This window comes from Sus scrofa, chromosome 7 (assembly GCF_054392235.1).
Source record: "Sus scrofa isolate SSC_HxYL_T2T_F1_AM1 chromosome 7, Sscrofa_HxYL_maternal_Yorkshire_Landrace_v2.0, whole genome shotgun sequence".
Lineage (NCBI taxonomy): Eukaryota > Metazoa > Chordata > Mammalia > Artiodactyla > Suidae > Sus > Sus scrofa.
In genome coordinates this window covers 77,224,388-77,251,052 of record NC_139389.1, presented here as the reverse complement: position 1 = coordinate 77,251,052, position 26,665 = coordinate 77,224,388, and the positions used below count along the sequence as shown (strand labels likewise).

General features: G+C 38.4%; 1 long non-coding RNA gene and 1 pseudogene across 1 annotated transcript; one reads left to right on the top strand and one right to left on the bottom strand.

The window, feature by feature from the left end:
• Positions 1 to 4,248: 4,248 nt before the first annotated feature.
• On the top strand, positions 4,249 to 14,274 carry LOC146401683 (uncharacterized). Its single transcript, XR_014810716.1, has 3 exons — positions 4,249 to 4,278; positions 5,756 to 5,838; positions 14,196 to 14,274. It is a non-coding gene; the product is annotated as an uncharacterized LOC146401683 (long non-coding RNA).
• LOC110261684 (small ribosomal subunit protein eS25 pseudogene) lies at positions 10,969 to 11,341 on the bottom strand (annotated as a pseudogene).
• Positions 14,275 to 26,665: the final 12,391 nt, after the last annotated feature.

The window sequence follows — 26,665 nt, the reverse complement described above, 5'->3', positions numbered from 1 at the left end:
ATTTGGAAGCTCTAATGCCTAATGTGATAGTATCTGGATAAGGGGCCTTTGGGAGGTACTTAAGGTTAGATAAGTTCATGACTGTGGAGCCCTCACAATAGGATTAGTGTCCTTAAAGGAAGAGACAGCAGAGAGCTCAGCTGCTCTTTCTCTCCCAGTGAGCCTACAGTGAGATGCTGGCTACCTATGAGCAAAGAGCAGAGGCTTCAAAATAAAACATACCTTGCCAGCACCTTGATCATGGATTTCCCAGCCTCCAGAACCATGAGAAGTAATTTTCCATTGTTTAAGTTGTCCCATCTATGGTATTTTGCTACAGTTGCCCAAGCAGACTATATAACATGTACCTGCTCTGTGCCTTTGTAATTATACCCAGTAATACCTACCCTGCTGGAAAATATCAGTTCTTTCTTTCCTCCAACCCAATTATCAACTCACCTGATGCTCTCATCTGCTAACTGGTAGACTAGCTAAATTCCCTAGTCTTCTCTTATTCTTCTCTACCCTGCATACCACCTGATTAATGGTCACCAAAATCAAATCAACGTGTCATTCTAATTCCTCAGAACTGTGAATGGTTCCCCATTTAACTTACTAAATAAAGTTTAAATTCCTAGACCTGGCATTAAAGTATTACTTTCAGTGCTATGTATGCAATTTTCTCTGCAAAACAAGCAAACAAATAAACGACACAAAAAACTCTTCCTTTCTGCATGGTTTTTACTAGTCTCTCTCAAATCTAGCTCCCTCTGGCTGGAAGGTACTTATCCCAGATTCACTCTTCAAGTTACCCCTCCTCCAGTAAGTTTTCTCTAGCTGCTCCTGAGATTCTGATTTCTAGGTTTCTATTCCTCATTTTGACACCCTGCATGGCTTACTTGCTTTATGGAAAGATGTACTACCATGTCACCTAAGAAAGCAGGCTTCTGGGGAGAAAGACTTGTCTTACATGATTTCTCTATAATCCTCAATAGCCAGCACAACAATACACACACAGTCAATTCTTAAGAAATACTACTGAATTAATGTGCTATATCATCACTTGATATAGATGCAGCTCATGTTGTACATATAGCTTTTTGTTTTTAATTACAAAATGTTCCAAATATATAGCAAACTCTAGAGAATAACAATAAACACGGTGATTTTTAAATTGTCATGTTTGCTTCCAAAAGTTTAAAGAAAGAATACTTTGCAGATGCTGCTGAAGTGTTTTGTACCTCTTCCTAGCCCCATTTTCATCTTCTTTCCATAAAGGTATTTATTTAGATATTCTTTACCATTAATGTTTTAATCATTTGACTATTTATATATGTGGCCATAGATGCTACTTTTTCTGTTATGTTCTTTTTAATTTATATAAATGTTCATACCATATTTATCCATTACAAATTGCTCTTTTCAACTCATTATTGTATTTTGAGGTCTGGTAACACTGATAAATTGAGATCTAGTTTAGTCATTTTACGGCTCCATGATGTTCCATGTATGATTTTACCATTAAGGGTTTATTCCCATAATGATGAACATTTAAGTTGTTTCCAAATGTTTGCTGTCATAGGCAATATTGCAATGAACATTCTTGAGAATCTGAGGCAGCCTTCTTCCAAAGAAACCAAACCCACACAGAGTCTGTAACTCTTCAACAATGGTTCACACGTGTTCTCTTTTTTAAAAAACGTTCTATTCTAATCAGGTCCATGGGCTGGTTCATAATATTCATGCTGACAAAGCACAAAGACCAGGATCCAGTCTTCTAGTCTCAGTATAGCTGCTTATTCCTTTTTCTTGATGTTCAGCAACCTTTAAATATTAGTAATTACTATATCCCTCATTATCAATGTACTAGAGCTAATATCCACCAATAATGTAAAAATGAGTATACTATGGCTCGATAAATATTTATCTTCCCAACCCAAAGCTTTTTAATGTCTGAACAGCCATCATTGAATCCATACATATACACATACTCTCTCTCACACACACACACACACACACGTTTTTTTAGGGCCACACCCACAGCATATAGAAGTTCCCAAGTTAGGGGTCTAAACGCAGCTCCAGATACAGGCCTACATCACAGCCACAGCAAGGCTGGATCCGAGCTGTGTCTGCAACCTACACCACAGCTCATGGCAACAGCAGATACTTAACCCACTGAACAGGCCAAGGATTGAACCTGCCTCCTCATGGACACTTGTCGGGTTCGTAACTGCTGAGCTACAGTGGGAACTCCTGAATACATATTTATTTAACTCAGTAGTGTCAGGCACTGTCCTAGGCACTGAGGATCAAATGGTGAAGCAAGATCTGATCCCACTGAGCTCTAATTCTGATAGGAAAAGACAGGCAATAAATAAACAAGTGAACATAAGCTATATCAGACAGGGACAAGTGCTATGATAAAAATTTTAATTGTGGTATGATAGAATATAATTTTACAAAGGATCTTACCACAAAAAACAAATGATAATTATGTGATGTGATAAGATTAAAGTTTACTAGAGATTATGAGATGTGATTAGAGTTAGCTAGTGCTAGAGGGGTAATCATTTTTCAATATGTAAGTATATTGAATCAACATATTACCTACCTTAATCTTAAGGTATATATGATGTTATATGTCAATTATATCTCAAGAGAACTAGAAAAATAATTTTCTTAATTTGTAAAAATAATTTTTTTAAGTTTTTAAAAGACTTTTTATACAAATGGCTAACAGACACATGAAAAGATGCCCAACATCACTAATTATTAGAGAACTGCAAATCAAAACTATAATGAGGTACCACCTCACACAGATCAGAATGGCCATCATCAAAAAGTCTACAAATAATAAATGCTGGAGAGGGTGTGGAGAAAAGGGAACCCTCCTTCACTGTTGGTGGGAATGTAGATTGGTGCAGCCACTATGGAGAACAGTATGGAGGTTCCTTCAGAAACTAAAAATTCAGTTATTATATTATCCAGCAATCCTACTCCTGGGCAGATATCCATAAAATATGAAGACTCTTAATTTGAAAAGGTACATGCACCCCAATGTTCATAGCAGAACTATTTACAGTAGCCAAGACATGGAAGCAACCTAAATGTCCATTGACAGATTAATGGATAAAGAATATGTGGCATATACATACATATGTCTGAATATTACTCAGCCACAGAAAAGAATGAAACAATGCCATTTGCACCTAGTTTATCATACTAAGTGAAGTCAGACAGAGAGACAAATATCACTTACATGTGAAATCTTTTTAAAAAGATACAAAGAACTTATTTACAAAACAGAAATAGACTCATAGACATAGAAAACAAGCAGATAGTTACCAAAGGGGGAAGAGGGTGAGGGATAAATTAGGGATTTGGGATTAACATATACTCACTACTTATATAAAGTAGATAAACAACGAAGACCTACTCTATAGAACTGGAAACTATATTCAATATCTTGTAATAACCTAAAATGAAAAAGAATCTGGAAAAGAATATATATACCTATCTGAATTACTTTACTGTACACCTAAAACATTGTAAATCAACTATACTCCAATTTTTTTTTAACGAAAAAGAAAAATAAGACTGGCTGTTTGAGACCAGTGGTGTGCAACAGAACTTTCTGCAATGATGAAACTGTTCTACCATCCAATATGGTAGCCACCAGCCACACTTGAAATATGGCTAATCCCTCTGAAGAACTAAATTTTTAATTATATTGAATTTTCCTTACCATATTTAAATGTATAGCCACATGTGGCTACTGTCTACTGAACTGGACAGGGCTGCTTACTTAGGGTCACAATACTAGTCAGTGGCAGAGATGAAACTGAACCAAAGAAGTCTGGCATCAGACTTTATATTCCTAACCACTACATCATATTGCCTCTACTGGGATATTAGCTGAAAGGAGAGATCCTAAAAAGTTTTGTTTACTTGTTAGTTTGATAAGAGAGCCTGTTTTTTTGCTGATGGAAATCAGTCAGTGGAAAGTGAAAAAACTGATGATGTAAATGAGAGCAAATGCAAAAGGAGACATATTGAAAAAATGAGAGGGGATGAGATCCAGAACACAAGGGAGAAGTTGGCCTTTGATAGGAACAATGAGTTTCATTCTTAGTAAGAACAAGGCTGGGAGAATGGAAGGTGGGGGTGGGCAGGGGGAGCAGAAACTGGGAATGATGTGGTAGGTGGATTTGTAAATAGGGTCATAAGAGAGTTTCTGCTTTTTGCTGTGACTTCTCAATGAAGTGAGGCAAGATTATCATCTGAGAGTGAAAAAAGGTAAGAAAGGAACAGAAAAAAGTAGGAGGTTTGAGAAGAGAGGGAGAGGTATGATGGAGGTAATTTTGGGGAATGGTTAAGTGTAGTGGAATGTTACACAGTATTGAAGGCTTACTTGAAATTTGTGGTCATGAATTTTAAAGGAAACTACTCAGTATAGTTATTTGTTTTTTTCCAGCAATTATAGCTGATTGAGTACAGCCATAGAGAAAGCAATTATGTGTTAGAACTATAAAGAAGGGAGAGAGGGACAGGGGAGTTAAGGACATTTGCAAGGGAGTGATTAAACATGAAATCCAAGTTGGGTGAGGAAGGAAATGAGGACATGAGAGTGAGTGACAGTGAAAATGTAGCAAAGTCTGTAATTGCAATCAAAACATGAATGAGGAGTTGTTTGCTTTCTTTCATTTTTATGGAACCTGACAGGCTGGTTCTGAAATTTGTATGAAAGCACAAAGGGTCAAGGAGATCTAGGGCAGTCCTGAAAACCAGATGGGGCTTGCTATAGCAGATATCAGGATTTATTTTAAAGATGTATAATTAAATAATCACGGTATTGATCACAGAGGCGAATGTAGTATTGGTCACAGCTAACAAGACAGAGAGCTCATGAATATATGAAAACCTGATTTAAGGCAGAGCTGACATTGTGCATAATGTTGAATGAGGCTGGCAGAGTCGTTTATCCATATTAAATAAATGAAAAATGATCCTTAACTCACACCATGCTTATGGATTAATGACTTCAGTATGAACATCAAAACTATAAAATTTTTCAAAGAAAATAAAAAATATATTTATGACCTCAGGGTAAAGAAGAATCTCTTTTAAAAGAAACAAAAAAGCACAACCACAAGAGAAGAAACTGATAAATTTGAATACATTAAAATTAATAACTTCTGTTCAAACAATGATAAAGAAAGTGAAAAGATAAACCACAAACTAGGAAAAGGTATTTTCAACACTTATCACCTAAAAAGAATTATAATTTAGAATATATAAAGAACATCTACAAATCCATTCGAATCCTGCTGTATAGATAGCACTGGGAACTATATCTAGTCACTTATGATGGAGGATGACAATGTGAGAGAAAAAGGAGTGTATACATGTATGTGTGACCCGGTCACCTTGTTGAACAGTAGAAAATTGACAGAACACTGTAAACCAGCTATAACAGAAAAAATAAAAATCGTTATCAAATAAAAAACAAAAAAAAGAAAAGCCTTAAAAAATCCAATTAAGGACAGTAAGCAAAAGACAGAAATAGGCATGTCATAGAATAACAAAAAAGAATTACCCAGAAACATAAAAAGATACTCAAATTCATTAATGTTTATGATAATCAGAGGAATGAAAATTAAAATCACAGTGAAATATCACCTTATACCTTTAGATTGTCTTTAGACTCCCAGATTTTTATGACGGTACAGGCTGAGAAATCTATGTCATTACAAACATGAACCATTTCTTATAGAAAAGGAAGGACGACTCTGAGTTCAGCCAAGAACCATGGAGAATCTTTCCCAGGGAGCAGGATGCACCCGTTTAAAGGAACAGGTAACGTGCTTCAGCTGGATTTCAGAATTAGACCTATGACTACTCTGTCCTTTTGCCTGGAGTGTTAATTGGTGGTATAGCTATCCCATCCTGTATCACCATAGTATCTTGGTGGGCAGAGGGCAGATACACTTGTCTCTTTAGCTCAAGTCTTCACATTAACAGAAACCATACTCAAGGAACAGTACCCAAAGAATTGTATGATGACCAGATCCTGGACTTTGACCCCATGCTAAAATAAAAGCAAGCCTTGGTGATCCTGAGAGAAAATGAATGTAATTTTGCATGTAGAAAGAATGTGAATGGTGGCAAGAAGGCAAACAATGGAAGAAAGTCAAAGGTGGCACTATCAATTCTTTTCCTACTCATACTCAACTCAAAGGGGGGAATCTAATTCCCCTTCCTTTGAATCTGGTCTAGCTTTAATGACTTGCATTGACCAATAGAATTCAGTGAAAATGAAGTTCTAGGACGTCATGGATAGGTGATAAAAAGCCTCAGTTTTGGAGTTCCCTTGTGGCATAGCAGATAAAGGATTTGGCATTGTCACTGAAGCAATTTGGGTTGCTGCTATAGCAAGCGTTTGAGGGATTCATCCCTGGCCCAAAAACTCACACATGCCACAGGTGTAGCCAAAAATATATATAAATAAATAAAAAAGCCTCAGCTTCTGCCTTAGAACATATGCTCTCAGTTCATTTCTCCTGGAGCTCTGAGCTACCTCGTGGACTTTTCAGAAGTCCTGGCTGCTCTTCTGAGGTGTACGGAAGAGCACTGGAGTTATCAGACATGTGACTATGTGGTCCTGTCAAGCCTGTAGGAGACTCCAGTCCCACCAACTGTCTGACTATAACTGCATAAGAAATCTCCAAGAAACAACCACCCAGCTGAGCACAGTCAATTCTCAGAACCATGGAAAAGATAAAAATTATTGTTTTAAGCCCCCACACTCTAGCATATTCGTTAACACAGTCATAGATAAACAACACGGTTTTGAGTCCCCTCATCCTTCTCTTCACTGTTCTGTACATGTTCTAATTATTTTTTTCATCTAAGTCAATGCTGTTATGGAAATCTTTTTCTTTTTCTTTGTACTCCTGCCTGCTCTCCAAAGAAAAAAAGAGTATCCTGTTACTCTAAAGGGTTCCTTATTTTGTCAAGAGCCATGATGGATTTGGATAGATAAACTTGGAGTAGAAATGAGAAGTAGGAAGGAATCTCAAGTTGAAAGTCTCTGCTTTAAAACAGACTCACAGACTTTGAAAACGAAGTTATGGTTACCAAAGGGGACAGGTAGGAGGGAGGGATAGATTAGGGGTTTGGAATTGGCATGTGCACACTATGGTATCCAAAGGGGGCCCTGCTGTACAGCACAGGGAACTCTACCCAACATTCTGTGATAATCTATAAGGGAAAAGAGTCTGGAAAAGGAATGGATGTGTGTATATGTATAACTGAATCACTTTGTTGTACGCAGAAATGATAACAACACTGTAAATCAACTATACTTCAACAAAACTTTTAAAAAGTGGGAAAAAGGCTCTACTTTGGAAAGGAATTCAAAACACCTAGGGAAAATTGAAGAGAGGAAAAACAAGAACTAGAAATGCAGGGCAAAGTATCAGAAAAAAAATGCAGAGAAAAAATTCTCAGTGGCAACACAGCAGCAAAGAGACAACAAAATTTAGAAAAGTCGGACGGAAGGAATAAATTATTAACTTTGAAGTATACAATATAAAACCTCTCCTCTGACTTATGGAATCTTCAGTAAAATCTACATTGCTTACTTTCTGATGTGAGTGGATTCCTCATCATCAGCATGCAAGCATGATGGAACAGAAGAATGATGGGGCAGTCAATATCTGGGTTACATTTTAGAAAAACGTTGACTACAGCAAGTATTTAATCCTGTAACCTGGCATTAAAGTAGTCCCCAAAACTCAAATTGATCCGCTTTAATAAGAATTTTGGGATAAAGCTGTTCAATCATCTTAAGTCATTAACCTTACTCTTACCTAGCCTGTTTCTCTCCATTTTCTTTCAAAGAATATCACAGGATGTAGTTAAACAAGTTGATAAAATCCACATGTTGTATGTATAAATGCTATTCCTCTTAACTGCTAGTTTAGCAAGCCTGTCAATATATTAGTTTCACCTGACATCACATGTTCTTGGAATCACGCTCAAAAAATCCATCCTTTCAATTCTTCATTCTACAATATTGACAGGATTTGACTTTAAACTACCTGTAGGTACCTCTTAGAAGGTGTTCATTGCTGCCTGAAACCTGGAATGGTTATTAATCCAACCATGTTTGGGAGAGAATTTTGCCTGAATCAGGGTGCTACTGGACGTTCTCTGATGATCTGGTATTTCCCTGTGTATTATAAAACAGCTGTGTGTACAGATATGTTGTGTGAGCCTCTAACTTATTGGCTACCTCTAAGAATCACAAAGCTTGCTTCTATATGAATAAAGAAGAATCCTAAAAATAAATGCCACTGGCAAAGATCTAACCCTGAAATCTCTAATTAAATGTTCTAACAGTCGAAGGCTAGCTGCCTGATAGTAACTTAGCCTTGCAAAGTTTTAAGAAAATCATATGATCCATCAGTAATTTTTAAGAACAGAGAAGTGAAAAGCTAAAATGACAAGGACTGAGACTTTGTTGGTAGAGTAGTAGGGTACACATCCAAATGTGCATTTGAGAAAGAAGGGGTGCTGACTAAAGTTGCTGACCTAAGAGAAAGGAATGTGACTGAAATAAAGCTGGAAAGGCAGAACTGGGGCAAGTGTCTGGACATGATGTCTGGACATGCTGACAGATTTAGACATTCAAACGAAGTGTATAAAGCATTAAAAAACAAAACAAAACAAAAAAAACCTGGCATTAAGGCTAGGAATGTCCTCACATGTCTGGAACTTCCTTCCTGTCAATACACAGACCCTGGTAATCCTTTTCCTTACATCTCTTATTACTTTCTGAAGATAAGCTATTTCAAACAGTTTGGCTCTGTGAGTGGCAAGATGAATAAACAAATTTTTCAGCTTTAACAAAGGTATAGAGATTGTGGGGAAGAATCACCACTTTAAAATATGAAGATCTTCCCATATGTATAAAAAACATGCTCTAAAAGGGGTGCTCTGCAACCCTAGCATGATGGAATACATTTTATTTTTTTAATTCTTTCTTTCTTTCTTTCTTTCTTTCTTTCTTTCTTTTATTTATTTATTTTTGTCTTTTTAGGGCCACACCCACGGCATATGGAAGTTCCCAGGCTAGGGGTTGAGTCGGAGCTGCAGCTGCTGGCCTACAGCACAGTCGTCACAGAAACATGGGATCAAAGCTGCGTCTGTGACAGACACTGCAGCTCACGGCAATGCTAGATCCTTCGCCCACTGAGCGAGGCCAGGGATTGAACCTGTGTCCTCATGAATACCAGTTGGATTCGTTACCACTGAGCCACATTGGGAACTTCCAGAATACGTCTTAGGTGCTGACCAGCTACCACTGAATGGCTGGCTTTTACCCATTCCCAGCTTCCCCGACTCCTCGGTGACCTCTTCTGTAGCAGAGGATGTAAAAGCCAGAGAATGTCTTTCCAACTTTCCCTTGGAACAAGTGTGTGGTGGGGGGCAGGGGGTAGGGAGTGGGAGTTGTGGGTGCATATGCATGCACCTGCTATAAATTAAAAACTGGGACATCCCTTGGTATTTAAGTTGTTGGACAAAGTACAACAGATGAAATAGATTCTTACTGTTCACTCTAATGCACTTAACAAACACTCACTAAACTCTTTTTAAAACATTACTACATGCCACGTACTATGATAGATGGTGGAGCTAGAACAATGAGCAAGACAAAGTCCATCCCCAAAGAACCCATTAGTTTATTCCAAAAAACAGAGTTGCCAATGTTAGGATGAAGGCAGTAAGAGGGGTGTACTACAGAGTTCTGTGCTGGAAAGGAGAAGAAAAGCCTCACAAAAATGGCGACAGCTGAGCTGACTCTTAAGGAAGAAATTAAAGTTCACTAGGTGGACAAGAGAGGGTATGGCTTTGGGAAATATCATGGTCAAGCTGAATTTGCTCAAGGAATGAAATAATTTTCAGGTTTTTTTACTTACTGTTTTTTTTTTTACAGACCAGCCAATATATCCCAGTAGTTCATCACTGATTTCTCATTTCCTACATTACTACTGCAGTTACTCGAATCTGAAGAAACTTGTATTTAATCTCTTTCCCTGGAGACATTACACTGGAGTTTGGCTTTCACATAATAAGACAAGCTTTGGGATAGTTGTCATTGACCTCAGGCTCCTTTGCTTGGGCATGGCTCAAGTCACTGACAGAAAAAATCGTTGGCTAATGAAGAAGAAATATAGAAATGTTTTATCATTCTGTTTTTATTCCATTGGCTCTGAAAAAATCCATAACCAGCAGGAGCTATGTTTAGACAACTATAATACATCCTACACAGAAAAGTCAGAATCCCAATTGATCAAAATGACATTTCCTTATAGTGGAAAGAAAATGCAAACAGGCTAAGTACCCAACAATTTGGTTTAGTAAATTATGGTACATCAACATGACAGAAAATTATTCAGCCCCAAAATGATAATTAAAATGATTATGTGTGATGTGTGGGAAAAGAAAATGCAAAATAGTTTATACAAACGATTGCATTAAAACACATCTGCTTGTGAAATGATACTTGGAAAAAACATGAAAAAAATTTAAAATCAGTAATTGTGGTGGGGAAATTTCTGGCATTTTTTTTTCCAAATTTTTTCTTTAATACCATCAATGGGTCTTTTTTTTTAAGTTTCATGTTTTTAAAAAGAGCTCCAGGTGTGGTTGTTGAATTAAGTCTGCCATTTTCTTCATACTTCATACTCTGTTACAATAAAGTATGTATTGTACAATAATGTTGTATTCTAAAAGCTGTTTCATGATATTCTCATTGAACTTAATGACTGCAACAAAATTATCTTATATTCTGTAATCAAAAAAATTTTTAATGTAGAACTTTTCCTTTAACTTTGCTAAAATTTTCTTTGCTAGAATAGAGCCATCACTTCTTTTTTAATAAAGTTTTATTTTTCAAAATGTACAGCTAGAAGGACCTATTCATGCATCCTCACAAGCAGCTGGACATCTCCACCCTTGGTGTTTCTGGTGCAGGTTACTTGGGCTCTGTGCTTAGAAACCAGCTTAATAAGTCCTTTACTAAGGAGCTCCTGAAGGGCTGCCCTGGTCAGAGCACCATGAATCTTCAGTCTCTCAGAGATGAGAGTTAGGCTATGAGCTTGTGGCTGGGAACCACCTTACAGAGTTTGTCATATGTCTCTATCCAACAAGATAGGGTATTGAGCTTGTCCTGAACTCTGTCCTTGGACCACTTCTTCTTTTCGGCCTTGCCCCCAGATTTGTTCACTGGATCTTTGTTTTTCTTGGCCGACTTCTAGGCATCTTTCTTCTTCTCATCATCCTTGGGCAGCATAGTGAAGTTTGGAGAGCGGCTGCAACCACTGCAGCCTTGCTAAGATGTTGGATAAAAAGCCCATCCCTTCTATCTGTTGGCATGTTCTTGGCTATTGGAGAAAGAATAATGTAATAATTAAGAGCATGGCCAGTCTTCTTCTGTTGCATTATCTTATACAAGTTATGTAGACTCTCTGTACTTGACTTTCTTGTCAGGAAAATAAGTCAAAAATTGTGATAATATTCCCAACTGAATGTCGAATTCTAAGTGTGAGAATAATTCATGAAGTTGTCCTAAAAATCCAATGAGATGATCCATGCACAGTGTAGTCTATGTGCTCAATCAATGGTAGATGTTTATCATCCATACACTTGGCCATAGTGGGGTATGACTCTTCCTGACACCATTTACACAGTTCTGGGCTACTCTCTAAAGCTCTCTTGGTTTCTGTCCTTTTCATCTTTTATTCACATCCTTTTAAAATTTGAGTTTAACAAAGAGCTCTCTAGAAATATCTTCTTCTTTTCCATGTTTTTTAACTGGATCATTTCTGATTACAATATCAGAATTATATTGTGTTAAGAATTCTGTCCTGGAGTTTCCATCGTGGCTCAGTGGTTAACAAATCCGACTAGGAACCATGAGGTTGCGGGTTCATTCCCTGGTCTTGCTCAGTGGGTTAAGGATCTGGTGTTGCCGTGAGCTGTGGAGGCCGGTGGCTACAGCTCTGATTTGACCCCTAGCCTGGGAACCTCCATGTGCCATGGGAGCGGCTCAAGAAAAGGCAAAAAGACAAAAAAAAAAAAAGAATTCTGTCCTGCTTAAATCACATTTTCTTTGAAGAGTTTCATGTCACAGAATCATGCCAATCTTTTGTATGAATTTTTCCAAACCTGTATTCCCACATGCTGAGGTTCATATGGAATGATTCTGGCCTTTATCCTCTCTGGCAATACTTAACTGAGGTGAAACTGTAGTTTTTTATTCTTCTAAATTAAAAACACACACACTCACACATAGTATAAAAAGGACCATAAAACTAAAGAGCAAGTCACCCCCTCTTCTCCCAGAGGTTAACATTATTATATGTTTTGTGTATTCTTTGGAAATACTCTCTGCATTTCATGCACATTTACATATACATGTGTACTTACCACATTTTAAACCCAAGATGGATCAGACCATACACACTGTCTTACAAATTGCTTTTTACTTGGCAATAGACCTTGGATATTGTTTCACATCAGCACAAATAACACTTCATTTTTGTTTACAACTGTATAACTTCCACTGTTTGAATGAATCCTAACTTTTTCACCAGTCCCATGTTAATGGTCTTTGGGGATATTTCTATCCTTATGTTATTACAAACATGCTGGAATAAATGTCTTTAACCTAATTTATACACACACACACACACACACACACACACACACATATTCATTCTAGTATATAAACAACCAAACTGCACACATAACTTTGTATTCTTCCTTTATCATATATATGTTTCAGAACTTTTAGAAATTTATTTTCCATATTTCTTTATAAATGAAGCAAAACACATATCATCCTTAATAATTCAGATGTCATGAGAAATGTCATTTTGATTTATTGTGATTCTAACCTCTGAGGATACAGGATATATTACAGTTGTCTAAACAAAGCTTCCAGCATATTGCAGAATTCTACAGAGCCAAAGAAATGAGAAAGAAATGATATAAACATTTCTTCTCCTTAGCAAACTATTTTTGTCAGTGACAAATAAGTTCCATATTTAGAGCTGTCAAACAAAGAAGCTTAAGGTCACTATCTCTGTTATAGCAAATGTGAAAGTAATATTTGTTACAGTCCTGGAAATGTAAAAGCTGATTGAAAGAATACACACATTAATTGAAAAATACAGTCAAACTGTGCTCCAAACAGGCTGTACAAATATCTGACTTCCTCAAGGTTCTCTTTACACTGTTCATTCCCCAAAAATTTTATCTTATGGTCAAAATCTGATCAAGAGCATCAAGTTTTCTATTTGTATCCTTAACATTCTGAGAGGTAAGTCAAGAACCTCTGCACTGCTTTCAGCCAAAATAGGTTTTTGGGGAAAGTGCAATTCCATCAGCATCCTTTTCACCAACATCCTCTAAGAACTGACTGTCAGATCCTGGCTGGACACCAGTGAACAAATGGAAGAATTTTAAATAAGGGTGACCCTGACTGTGCAACGTCATCAGTTCATTCTCCTAACAATGAATCAGCTTAATCATTTGGATCTGATTTGTTTAGGGTCTCTAGGCTGTAATGTAGTTAATAAAAATGAAAAATGTATTTCCAGATTTGTTACCAGCTCAGGTACTCTTTAATGCCTTAAGGCATAAAAAAAGAGCTTCCAGGCGGAAAATCAAAGGCTTACATTCTGTAGCATTCAAAGATGATTGCTGCTGCCAATAGAACTTATCACAAACCAGAGAAGCATTTCTCACTGTAAAGAGTTGTGGGGAAAAATACAAGAAAATAGCTTAAGCATAGTGTTCCTTATAATTAAGTAAGCCTCCATAAAATGCCACCTATAGTTTAGAGTTGAATAAGAGGCTTGACGGAATACTGTCAAGCCTCTTGCAGAGAATGCTCTGCTTGATAAGAATCAGATCCCTCCCTGCTTAGACTGTCTTGTCTCCGTTTATGACCTGTTTGTATCTGTTCAATCTTTTTAACCTGTATCTATTCCTGCTTGATTGTATCTGTTTAACCTTTAACTGGGAACAGGGTTTGTGGACACGTGGACTTATGCTTCTCCTTCAATAAAAGGACAGCCTAAGGGCCTATTTGGCACTTGGGCTTCTTGCCACGAGACCCAAGTCTCCTCTCTTTCTTTAAGCCGCGACCGGCTCCACGTAGGATGTGGAGAACAGCATTGCCGGTGACATACCCCGACGAGTGGTGACCCCGATGTGACCAAAATCCGACGTGACAGAAGTGCGAGTCTACACAACGGAGGAGCAACTGCAGAATGAGAAAAAACAGATGCGCCAAGGGACTCAACAATCCCACCGGAAAGGTAAGGGACAGTAGACCTGTATTAGACTCCACTGCTGTGGGAATACCTCGATAGAGAGGACATAGGGAATACTCTCCAGCCAGAGCAAAAGCAATATATTTGGGTATTACAAGCTCTGGGTCAAGCTAATGGGCTAGAACTCTCCACCAAGGCTCTGCTGAAAGTTCTTAACTGCTGTGCAAGTTCACTGCCCATGGTTTCCACCGCATGGGTCTTTTGATACGGAGATTTGGGAGAAAGTAAGAAAGAGGTTAAAGGAAAGGCATACAGATATGGTAGGACTTAGTCCTGAAATTATTTTGATTTGGTCTCAAATTAAGGCTGCCTTAAAACCATGACATCCCAAAGTGATTTATGAGAGTGTAGGAGAAGCAGAATAGGATGAAGGGTTTGATGTTAAGGAAAAAAAAGCCCTGACTAGCGAAGTTTAGAGTGGCCACCCCGGCTGTGCCATGCTCTTCCTCACAAATTAACCCCACAACTACTACCATTACTGCTCCCTCTTTTGGGATGCTTTTACCTGCGTCCCAGCCCATAATTAAGACTTCAATACAAGCTCACTGTGATACCAAGACTCCTATGCAGAAATGCATGACAGAGGCTTTTCAGGCAGGGGATGTACAATTTTTTCCTGTCATTCAACAAAACAGCCGCCTGGTTTATGACAGGATTCCCTCTTCCACAGGGAAAGAGCTTCAAAAGTCTGCGCAGTCTTAGGGCCTTCACAGTCCATATATATTTGGGATAGTAGAAGCCATAGCAGGGAGCTCTTCCATGTGCCCAAGGATTGAAATGTTCTTATGAAAGCTGTCCTATCACCTGCCCAATGTGCAGTCTATAGACAAGAGCTTAATGATGCCTATGTTATTCAGGCCATGAGAAACTTAGACAATTATATACCTATCTCTTTTGAACAACTTATTGGGGTCGGCCCATACACCCTTCCACAACAACAGGTGGCCCTACCAATGTTAGGGAGACAGCAGCTGACAGAAATCATAAAAACTATGATTTTTAAATGGCATAAAATCCCTGTCTCTGGCCGAACAGGATCATTTGGTAATATCTGGCAAGGACCTAACCAACCATATATGGAATTTATGAATCAATCACAAGAAACTAAACCTTATATTCATTTATTTAAATGTATGATGAAACAGGAGCTCAGGTAACAGAGTCTAAGATAGAGCAATTAATAGAAGCTCTATTAAACAAAATCCTTGGTTTCCAGGTGAAGGTCCTGTGGACCTGGAATGTTGGGATCCTGTGGGAGAAAATTTAAAGCACGCCCATCAGTCTGGGGCCTCTTTCCACATGGGGTTTGGGGAGGCACGTTTTGGAACCCTTGTGGGAGCATAAATTTGAATCCAATTTCTCTTTTAACTGATGGGTTTTACACAGTTATACCTTATTCATGGCTAAAACTTCAAAATGGGCAATATGAGGTCTCTGCTTTGCTTGTTAGTATGTGTCTTTGTGTGTGTTGTGTATGTTATGGCATTGCCAAAATTAAGTCATAAAAGAGCTCTACTTAACTGGTTTAAAGGAAATTAAGCGCTTACATAAATTCTCAAAATACCTAAAGTAAATTAATTTTTCATTCATGTGAACTGCTAAAAATTCAGTATTCAATATGTATTATTAGATGTTAATATTAAAGTTTGTTGATCTAATATAAACATGTCTTTAGAGTCATCAAGTATAATACCTTATTGTACCTAGGTTTAATGGAGGAATGTAATTGCATCTTATTAAGAGAAAAGAAAGTAAGTCTGTCTTATAGCTTGTTATTTTGAATGGAAAGGTAAGGGACAGAGTAATATGGATACAAAAGGTGATGGAAGGTTTGTGGGAAGTGGACAATGAGAAAAGAATTTTGTGCATGGTTGGGACTCAGTTTCAAATTTCAGTAAACTAATTTTAAAAGTAAGCTAGTGCAAAACTTGAATTTGGATTTGGTCTCTGTTAAAAGAAGGTTTTCTTAAGTCAGGGCCATGGGAAATCTAAGACGGCTGCTTGGTTCTTCCCGGCTCCCTGGCAATCCCAATAATGAAAAAGAAATTGTTAGAAAACATGTTTTCCATTTGGGGTAGACTTTCTACAGTCCTAATTGGGCTATATTTGCTTAAAAAATGAGGGTAATTTTAAAGAACAAGACTGTTTCGATTCATATTCTAGTTCTGTGTATTGAGATTAGTGTTTACTGTCCAAAATTCACCTCCTAAATCTTTGTTGCTATGTTACATTATTATAAACTTTAACTGAGTTATTAAGAAAAATAATCTAAGCTTGTTTCTGAAGCTGATTGCTGTAAGCTGTCTCTGGGAAAATAGATGTCCCTTGTATATATGCATTCTGGAAAAGTATCATCTACAGGTTGTCTCCAGCCTAGATAAAAGTTTTCTTATCAGGAATTCTTAGGTGCCATACTCACAAAGAAAGTGAAGAAAATTAACTCTTGAATTTATATTTCTCACTTAAGAAGGGCCTCTACATTGGAATGGTCTATAGAGAGAATTACTGACTTCAAACTCACCCTAAAACAAGGCTCTCATAAGAAAAACACCAAAGCCTGGACAAAAAGAAGACAACATCAGAAGTAGATCACTGCCCAAAGATCCAATTTTAAAGTTACATTGGGAAATTGGTGTATTTCATAATCCAGTATTACAAAAAATTCCAAGACAGGTCAGATATGTTTTTACTGATTCCTCTGGGAAAAACCATACATGTGGTTACACATGGTTTGCTGATAACTGGCACACTGTTAAAGGACAGGACGTGGGATCCACCCAGCATTTGGAATTAATAGCCATCATTAAGACCCCACAAATGTTTCCAGATGCATTAAATATTATTAGTGATTCACAATATGCAGTAAATTTAATCCAGCAAATTCCCTCGGCTGTTCTGAAGCTACCCAATGATAAACGGTTCGTTTTATTGCTTTCAAGTATTTATACATTGGTCAATGCCTGTACTCAGCCACTTTACCTTACTCATATTCGTTCCCACACCTCCCTACCTGGCTGGTTTTATGAAAGAAATCAAAAAGCTGGTGCTCTTGTCTCCCGTTACCCTGTAGAGGAGGCAAAACATTCTCATTCCTTCTTCCACAAAAATTGGAGATCTTAAAAACAAAGGTTTAATATCTCAACTCACTAACCAAGTTGTTCGTGCCTGCCCAGATTGTCAATTCCAATCACCTGTTACTTATACATATGGCACCAATCCACGAAGGTTGCAGCCAAATGCCTTCTGGCAGACAGATATAACACACGTCTCTGAGTTTGGCAATAAAAGATATCTACATATTTCAACTGATACCTATTCCAAAGTTATTTTTGCCTCTGTACATACAAAAGAGACATCCAGAGCTGCTAGTCAACATTTATTAGCTGTTTTTGCAGCCAGGAGCAAACCACAAGAACTAAAAACTATACTAGTCAAATATTTAAAGAATTCTGCTATGCCTGGGGATTTCAACATAAAACTGGCCTTCCATATAATCCTACAGGCTAAGCAATTATTGAATGAGCACACCATTCATTAAAAACTCTGATCAAAAAACAAAAAAAGGGGAACAGGGTATGGTGGGCTGTTACCCCTCCAGAAGTACAAGTTAATGTAGCCCTTTACACCTATAATTTTTTGAATCTAGATGGCCATTATTTATCCCCAGCCAGTCGTCATGCTGCTAACAATACTTTTAAAATTAATCTGAAAGTGCTTTACAAAAATCCGAAGGGTGGCCCCTGGAATGGATTTGTAGAACTTCTCACTTGTGGGTATACTTGTGTTCTTACTCCTACAGGCCCCCTGTGGTGTCCAGCCAAGGCAGTAAAACCACACCATGGACTGGTGGAAACAGCCCAGACCTCCGATTCCATTAGACCAGATGATGATGCAGATGGCTAACATGCACCTGAATCTGCCATTTGTCGATCCAGCTATGGGTATAGAAGGCACAACATCCACCACTGGTCTCGCTCCAGTCGTTACACGGGGAAGCATTAAAACCTTCACCCAACAGACACGGTTAAGGCTGGAAAGCTGCCACTGCCCATTAACTTGGGAGAATATATGGTTAGCTATGAGAGCCATAATCAATCTTAATACTGAGGTAATGAAAAAGTTATGGTGGATTTTTCTTGCTTTAACAGTTGAAGCCCAATATACATACTGAGCGTTTGTAATTAATCCTCCTATATTTGATCCAGTCACCTGGAAAGATCTTGATATTCCGCTGAGTAATAATGCGTCTCATTCTGTGGGAGGACAAGATTTTAACCCACCTTACCTTAAAAATGATGAACACTGGATTGAAGTTAATTCCAGGTCATCCCTCTTGGAATGGGAATCTCATAAGCCCTCTATATGCTTAACTAATCATTCTCTCTTTTTTTTTTTAACTAATAATAACCGGTGCCTCAATATTGTCCCACAATGGTATCTTCAATTTAAGGAAAAAGAGGAAAATTGTCCAGCCAATATGACCTTTATAAGAGCCACAGCCTTTAAGTATTACAAAGAAGGAAAATGTTTCTATTTCTCCCCATGAATATCCACTTTATGCCTCAAAAAAGAGCTCTTCAAATCAATGGAATAAGGTGCTTTGGGCTCCATGCACAGGACATTGGCAATGGTCCCGAAAAAGCAAAAACTATTCTTTTATAGACAGAGGACCACACGACATTTGGAAGGTAAAATCAGTGGACTAGAGACAAACTTTTATCAGGTCAGAAATAAACCAATATCTTGGAAAGATACTGGTCTGTATAGACCTGCAATAATTCGCTTCACAAGTTACACACAAATTATTTGGCATGAAAAGCTTTGGAGACTAGGGCTAATCTGGAACCCCTAATTGTCTCCCATAGAGTCTACAAAAGACAGAATTTTTCTGATCAGATCCAATTGGCCAATAACATCACCTCCTTGGTAACAATATGCACCCCTACTCCCTATGTTTTCTTTGTAACTATATACCCTACCTTTTATTATAATGGAACGTCAGGTAAGTATAATACAAAAGCCCCTAATGGGACATTTTTCTCCTGTATTGGACATCATAACATCTCTTCTAAGTCCTATTTGTTTATTCTCCAACAAAGACCATATTCTTGGCTGCCTGTTAACAGCTCTGAACCATATATACCTCATTCTGGCATTGGACTTATAAAGCAGGTGGTTGATGGATGGTTAAAAACAAACAAACATGTTAAGCAGCTTTTAGGAATGCTGACCGTGGGAATGATGGCAGCAGTAACCCTTACAGCTATTGCAGTTACTGCCAGCCTCAGTCTTCATCAGCCTGTCATGACTGTGCATTGATTAGACCAATTTATGGTTAACACTACCAAAGAATTAATTACCCAAACAAATATTAACAGACAAGATGCCCTGGAAAATGCCATGGAATTCCTTGGCCAGAGGCAACAAGCAATTATCTACCAAATGCAACTCCAATGTGACCCTCGTTTCTCTCATGTTTGTATGACTGCTCTTGAATACAGTCATAGCCTTTCTTGGGAACAAGTACAAACCCACCTCAAAGGCAGCTTCCATCCTAAATTTATCAGCAGATATTGAATCCCTGGATGTATAAACGACTCCTGGGGGCCCAGGTATAAATGACTGGGACCAGTCCTGGATGGAATGGCTATCATCTGACTCTTTTTGCACTTTACAACTTCTTCACTTCAAGTCTTGGATATTAATAGGAGGCGGTATACTATCACTCCTCTTGTTTTTATGTCTCTGTAGAAGGCTTACGTTAATCCTGCGCCAAATCAATCAAGATAAGAAGGATCTTCTGTTCTTCCTTTTGACATTGATCTTCATGAAGAAAAAGAAGAAAATGTCAAAAAACAAAAAAAGGGGATATGTGGGGGGAAATAGAAGAAAATAGCTTAAGCATAGTGCTCCTTATAATTAAGTAAGCCTCCATAAAATGCCACCTATAGTTTAGAGTTGAATGAGATGCTTGATGGAATACTGTCATGCCTCTTGCAGATAATGTTCTGCTCAATAGGAAACAGATCCCTCCCTGCTTAGATTGTCTTGTCTTGGGCTACCTGGTTTATGACTTGATTGTATCTGTTTAATCATTTTAACCTATATCTATTCCTGCTTGATTGTATCTGTTTAACCTTTACCTGGGAACCGGGTTCGTGGGCACGTGGACTCATGCTTCTTGTTCAATAAAAGGACAGCCTAAAGGCCTATTCGGCACTTGGGCTTCTTGCCGCGGGACCCAAGTCTCCTCTCTTTCTTTAAGCCGAGACCGGCTCCACGCAAGATGTGGAGAACAGCATTGCCGGGGACATACCCCGACAAAGGATCTCATTTCTTCCTCTTGAAGTGTACAGTGTCACTGCACTGGATCATTGCTCACACAGAATCCAGTGTGAGAGACTATACAGTTCATTCATTAGATCAACAAAAGTGTATAACCACCCACTCTGCCAGACTCTGTTACAGATTCTGAGATATGAACAAAACAGACAAAAATTACTACCACCCTAGAGCTTACATTCTAGTAGGGGGTACTAAGTCAATACATGGAATAAGTAAAATATAAAACATGCTAGATGGTAAGAATTGCTACAGAAAAAAACACTTATACTTTAAAAATTAAAATGGAAAATCCAAACAGGATTGGTAGACTGGTGTTGATGCCAATATCCTGGTTGTAATATGGTACTACAGTTTACCAAGATGTTACCTTTGTGGGAAACTGGGTAAAAGGTATACAGGATCTCTCTGTTTTACTTCCTCCCATTGTGAATGAATCTACAGTTATAGCAATAAAAATTCCCATTAAAACTTTTAAATGGAAAGACCACTTTTAAATAGAGTGTTTAGAGGAGGGTTCACTAGAAAGATAACACAGAGTAAAGATCTGAAATTGGGAAAACAGCCAAACATGGCAATATTGGGTAAGAGTGCTCCAGAGGGAGGGATGGGGTGTGGGGGGATACCAGGACAGAGCTGGCCTGCAGGGTTCAAGAAAGTGCTGTCAGTGAGGGGAGTGACCAGAAAGCAGTGAATGAAAAGAGCCGAATGGGGTGAGAGCTCACTTATAGACTAAGGCTTTTACTCTCTCTCTGTTTTTTGCTTTTTGTTTTTTTTCTTTTTTCTTTTTAGGGCCCCTCCTGTGGCATATAGAAGTCCCCAGGCTAGGGACCGCACTGGCCTATGCCACAGCCACAGCAACACCAGATCTGAGCCACCTCTGCGACTTCCACCACAGCTCACAGCAATGCCAGATCTTTAACCTACTGAGCAAGGCCAGGGATCCAACACACATCCTCATGGATACTAGTCGGGTTTGCTACCACTGAGCCACAATGGGAACTCCTGTGAGTTTTACTCTTACTAAGAGGTAAGGCAAGTGGATGGTCCTGGCAGAGCAGCAGCACAGTCTGGCTTGGTTTTATTAGTACCATTCTGGCCTCTGTGTTAATGTTAGACAGTAGATGAATTCAGTATCAAAACATGCATGGCATTCTGCTAAATTGCACAGATGCCAAGGTAAAATGCCTCTGTCCATGCATTCTGAAATGGAATTCTTTGAGTTTTTTCAGATTCAGAAGAAATATTTTCATAGAAGTTTCCCAGTCCATAAAACTACAAAGTAAATCAAAGTATCTGACTTCTGTGTACAAATTCTTCCCATGAAATGTTGCTTAAATTTTTTATACCATCAATATTCAGATTCTATAAAATGAGTAGCTCCAAGAAGTTAGTGTAAAAATGCTCCCTTGAAAAACTAATATATTTCTTCTTTTTCCCAAAATACTTTCAATGAATTTTTTTTTTTTTTTTTTTTTTTTTTTTTTTGCTTTTCAGGTTGTAATAGGAACTTGTGAATTTGACAACAGGAAAACCAATAAGCACTTGATGGTACAATGTAAAATAAAGTAATGATGAGAAAACATAGTCTCTAAATTTGAGATGGATAACAAACTTTGAAAAGAAAATGGTGATCGATAATGTAGATAAAGATTCTGTAAGGGGTTGGTTTTCACAAGAATTTGTTCTTCAAGATTTGTGGCATCTTGAAATTACTGAAAATACTGAAAACAAGGAATATAAAGGGTGATTTATACAAGATTCTAGCAACTAGAACTTTCTAACAATTGGTACTTTTTTTTATGACCGCACCCACAGCATATAGAAATTCCTGGGCCTGGGACTGAATCCAAGCCACAGTTGTGAACTATGTAGCAGCTGTGGCAACATGGGATCCTTTAACCACTGTGCCAGGCCAGGGATCAAACCCATGCCTCTGCAGAAACCCAAGCTGCTGCAATTGGATTTTTAGCCCACTGTGCCTCAGTGGGAACTCCTAACAACTGGTACTTCTCTAAGCCCAAAGTATAATGATAATTCGTTCATATGGGGAACTACAATCCTGAAACACCTTCTGAGTCACCTAAGACAAACTGTGTTCAATACACTATTTTTTTTTAACTGAAGTTATAGTTGATTTACAATGTTGGGGTAGTTTCAGGTGTAGAGCAAAGTGATTCCATTTTATATATGTATTCATATTCCTTTTTTTTTTTTTTGTCTTTTTTTGTTGTTATTTTTAGGGCCACACCCACAGCATATGGAAGTTCCCAGGCTAGGGGTGGAATCTGAGCTGCAGCTGCAACCTACGCCACAGCCACAGGAATACAGCATCTGAACCAAGTCTGCAACCTACACCACAGCTCCCAGCAATGCCAGATCCTTAACCACTGAGCAAGGCCAGGGATCAGACCCACATCCTCATGTTACTGCTGAGCCACAACAGGAACTCCTATATGTTTTCAGATTCTTTTCTGTTACAGATTATTACAAGATATTGAATATAGTTCCCTGTGCTATACACATATAGGTCTTTGTTATCTGATTTTATATATAGTAATTTGTATTTGTTACTCCAAAACTCCTAATTTATCCCTCCTCCCTTTACCCCTTTTTAAATTTTTTTCATTTTTTAAAGTTTTATTAAAGTGTAGTTGATTTATAGGTTTATGCCAAATTCTATTGTACGTCAATACAGTATTTTTAATGTATTATTAACTTTGAAGACTTTAGGTTTTTAAATTGTGTGAGGCATGTTTGATGATAAGCTATTAACCAGAATATTTTATTACTCAGAACTACCTATTATCCCTCATATGTGTTGGTTTACCACGTAAAATTTCAAAGGGAGAATTTCTAGACTCAACATGTAAAAATCTTGACTATTGTAATGAAAATTTCTTAAAACTGATTACTCTAGAGGCAATCATTGAATTTCTGTAAGGAATTTTAGAGATGTCTAATCTAATTCAACAACCCCACATAGCACATATGAGAAAATCTATACCACAAAAGGTTAATACCTGTAATTAGTAGTAGGTGCTGAAACCAAGCAGTTTTGCCAAACTTAGGAAAGAGATGGTAGAAATCAAAGCAGCTAAGGCTCTTGAAACCCACAGGGCAGGGTCTTAGAGAAAAGGGGCCTGAATAGAAAAGGAGCTCAGACATTTAAACAGGACCCCTTGAGTTTGGGATCAAATAAGAAGCTGTACATGCAACAGCATGAGACTCACAAGGCTGGGCTGAGAAGAAACACCAAGGAAAGAACAATTACTTGGGAAAGAACAATTGATGGGAGCTGAACAAATGCTGGAACTCACATAGGGCTTGGATCGTCTCTGGTTATGATCAGCCAGAGAGCTGAGCTCCCAAGAAGGGATTAGGGTCCTTCCTTATAAGAAGAGGAAGAGACAACATAGCTTGTGCTCTCTGCCCTGTGAGGACACAGCACAACAGTGGTGATCTGCAAGCCAAAAAGAGGGCCCTCGCCAAGAACCAAATCTACTGGCATCTTGGACCCCCAGTCTCTAGAACCATGAGAAATAAATGTCTGTTGTTTAAGTCACCCAGTCTATGGTATTTCATTGGAGCAGCCCAAGCTGACTGAGACACCTCTCTGTCTACTTTTTCATCTCCTCTACAGCCTCAGCTTCTTGGACTCTAAATTTAAAGGTAGAGTTCCTATAACAACGGCCTCCCTCCTGCCCCCATAGTCACCAGGCCCCTTCCATCCAACTCAGGGCCTTTGTACAAATTGTTTTCTTTTTCAGAAAGTTCCTTCCTCTTTCTCACCAGCCTAAATACATAGATTTCTTTCACATCGTGCATGGATTTCTTTCACTCATCTAAATGAATTTCGTCCTCATTTCTTCAGACTCCTTCTCCCACTTATGTGACTAGGTCAAATCCCCTATTAGAGCAGTTCCCTTCGTGCCTCAGTGGTTAACAAACCCGACTAGGAACCATGAGGTTGCAGGTTTGATCCCTGGCCTTGCTCAGTGGGTTAAGGATCCAGTGTTGCCGTCAGCTGTGGTGTAGGTTGCAGATGCGGCTCGGATCCCGTGTTGCTGTGCCTCTGGCATAGGCCAGTGGCTACAGCTCTGATTCGACCCCTAGCCTGGGAACCTCCACATGCCGGGGGAGCGGCCCAAAAAATGGCAAAAAGACAAAAAAAAATCCCCTATTAGATGCTTTCTTAATACTACATTATTCTCATGAGTACTACACACTGTGGCAATTTATGTCTTAAACTTTTATTTAGTGTTTGTCTGTTATACTAGACTGTGAGCTCCTGGAGGACACATTGAAAGCCCTGAGTAATATTCATAAAATGAATGAATGAATGAATATATGAATGCCCCACTGTTTTACCTATAAAATAGATGCCTATCCTGCTCAACACATAGGGGCTAAAAACATACAGCAAATAATTGAAGAATTTGAGATTAAATTCTTAAATGGCATTTGTGTTAGTGTGGGTAGGCTAAATAAATTTCTGAATTGAGGCAAACTTGTAATGGCTTGAATACAATAGAAGTTTATTTCTTGTTTATATAACAGTTCAGAACAGGGGTTCAGGTCAGCAGGCAGCTTTTCGCTATGTATTGATTCAGGAATCGATGTGCCTACCATTCTGTGGCTTCCCTGTGGTCTTGTTATCATCTGCATTCAGCCAAGTCAAAAAGAAAATGGAGAAAGAACTCCCATTTTCCAAAGAGCCCTATCCAGAAGTGGCACACATCACTTCTACTCATCAGGTAACTGACTCTAATGCCATGACTATAGAAGAAGGAATGAATTTTGCAAGGCAGCCAGTGGTCTCTGCCACTACCACCTAAATTCAAGGTCTCATTGTTTTAGCTTTGCTGTGCTTTTTGAACAGGTAGCAAATATATGCAGTAACAATATTCTGGGCTAAAATTAGGTCAGACTGAGTAGCCATAAAAGCCCTCTCTATCATTTCCTATTGGCAATAGTACCACAACCTTGTTCCACGATAATTGGGTTGTAGAAGTTCAGTCTTTTCTCATTCTCCATTCTTTGAAGTAAGAAAAGAAAAAGGAAACATACCTGGGGTACTATTTATTCACAAGTAATTCACATGATCTCTTCCAGTGTTATTAGGACTCAAAGCTGATTTATTCTTCCAACATAATCATTTCTTAATTATTTAGGGGCTGGATATCATCCATTTGCCCCTCCAGGTCTATCTCCCACCCTTTCCTGTGTCTCAAGAAGCAGACTGTACAAACCAAATCACGTGGACATGGATTGGCCATGTCCATAGTTCATCCAAAGGCCATAGCTCCTGTCAGTAGGTCCTCCCCACGTAACTCTCCCCCTACAATGCTGGTAATCACTTCCTCCCCCGCCCCTTTATTTTATTTTATTTGTCTTTTTAGGGCCACACTCACAACATATGAAAATTCCTGAACTAGGGGTTGAATAGGAGCTGCAGCTGCTGGCCTACACCACACCCACAGCAACTAGGGGTCCAAGCCGTGTCTTCAACCTCCACCACAGCTCAAGGCAATGCATGGATCTTAACCCACTGAGCAAGGCCAGGGATCCAACCCACATCCTCATGGATACTAGTTGGGTTCATTACACTGAGCCATGATGGGAACTCCTCGCTGCCCCTTTAGAATCAGAGGTGGCATCTCCTTGATGGCCAGCTCCAGGGTATTCTAATACCTTTTGTGATTTTTCTAGATTCTGTGCACACTTTGTGAATCATTTCTTCATTAAAATCTCCTCAAATTACTCAACTGTTTTTGCTGGGACTATGATTTCTCAAAGTGATGCCACAGAATCCTAACTTGAACGTTAAAATATTTATTAGGTAAAATAAAATTTTAATTCACCTATCAAAAAAATTTTGTAAACAGTACATGAAACAAAAAATAGGCTATTTGTACATAATATGATGCATT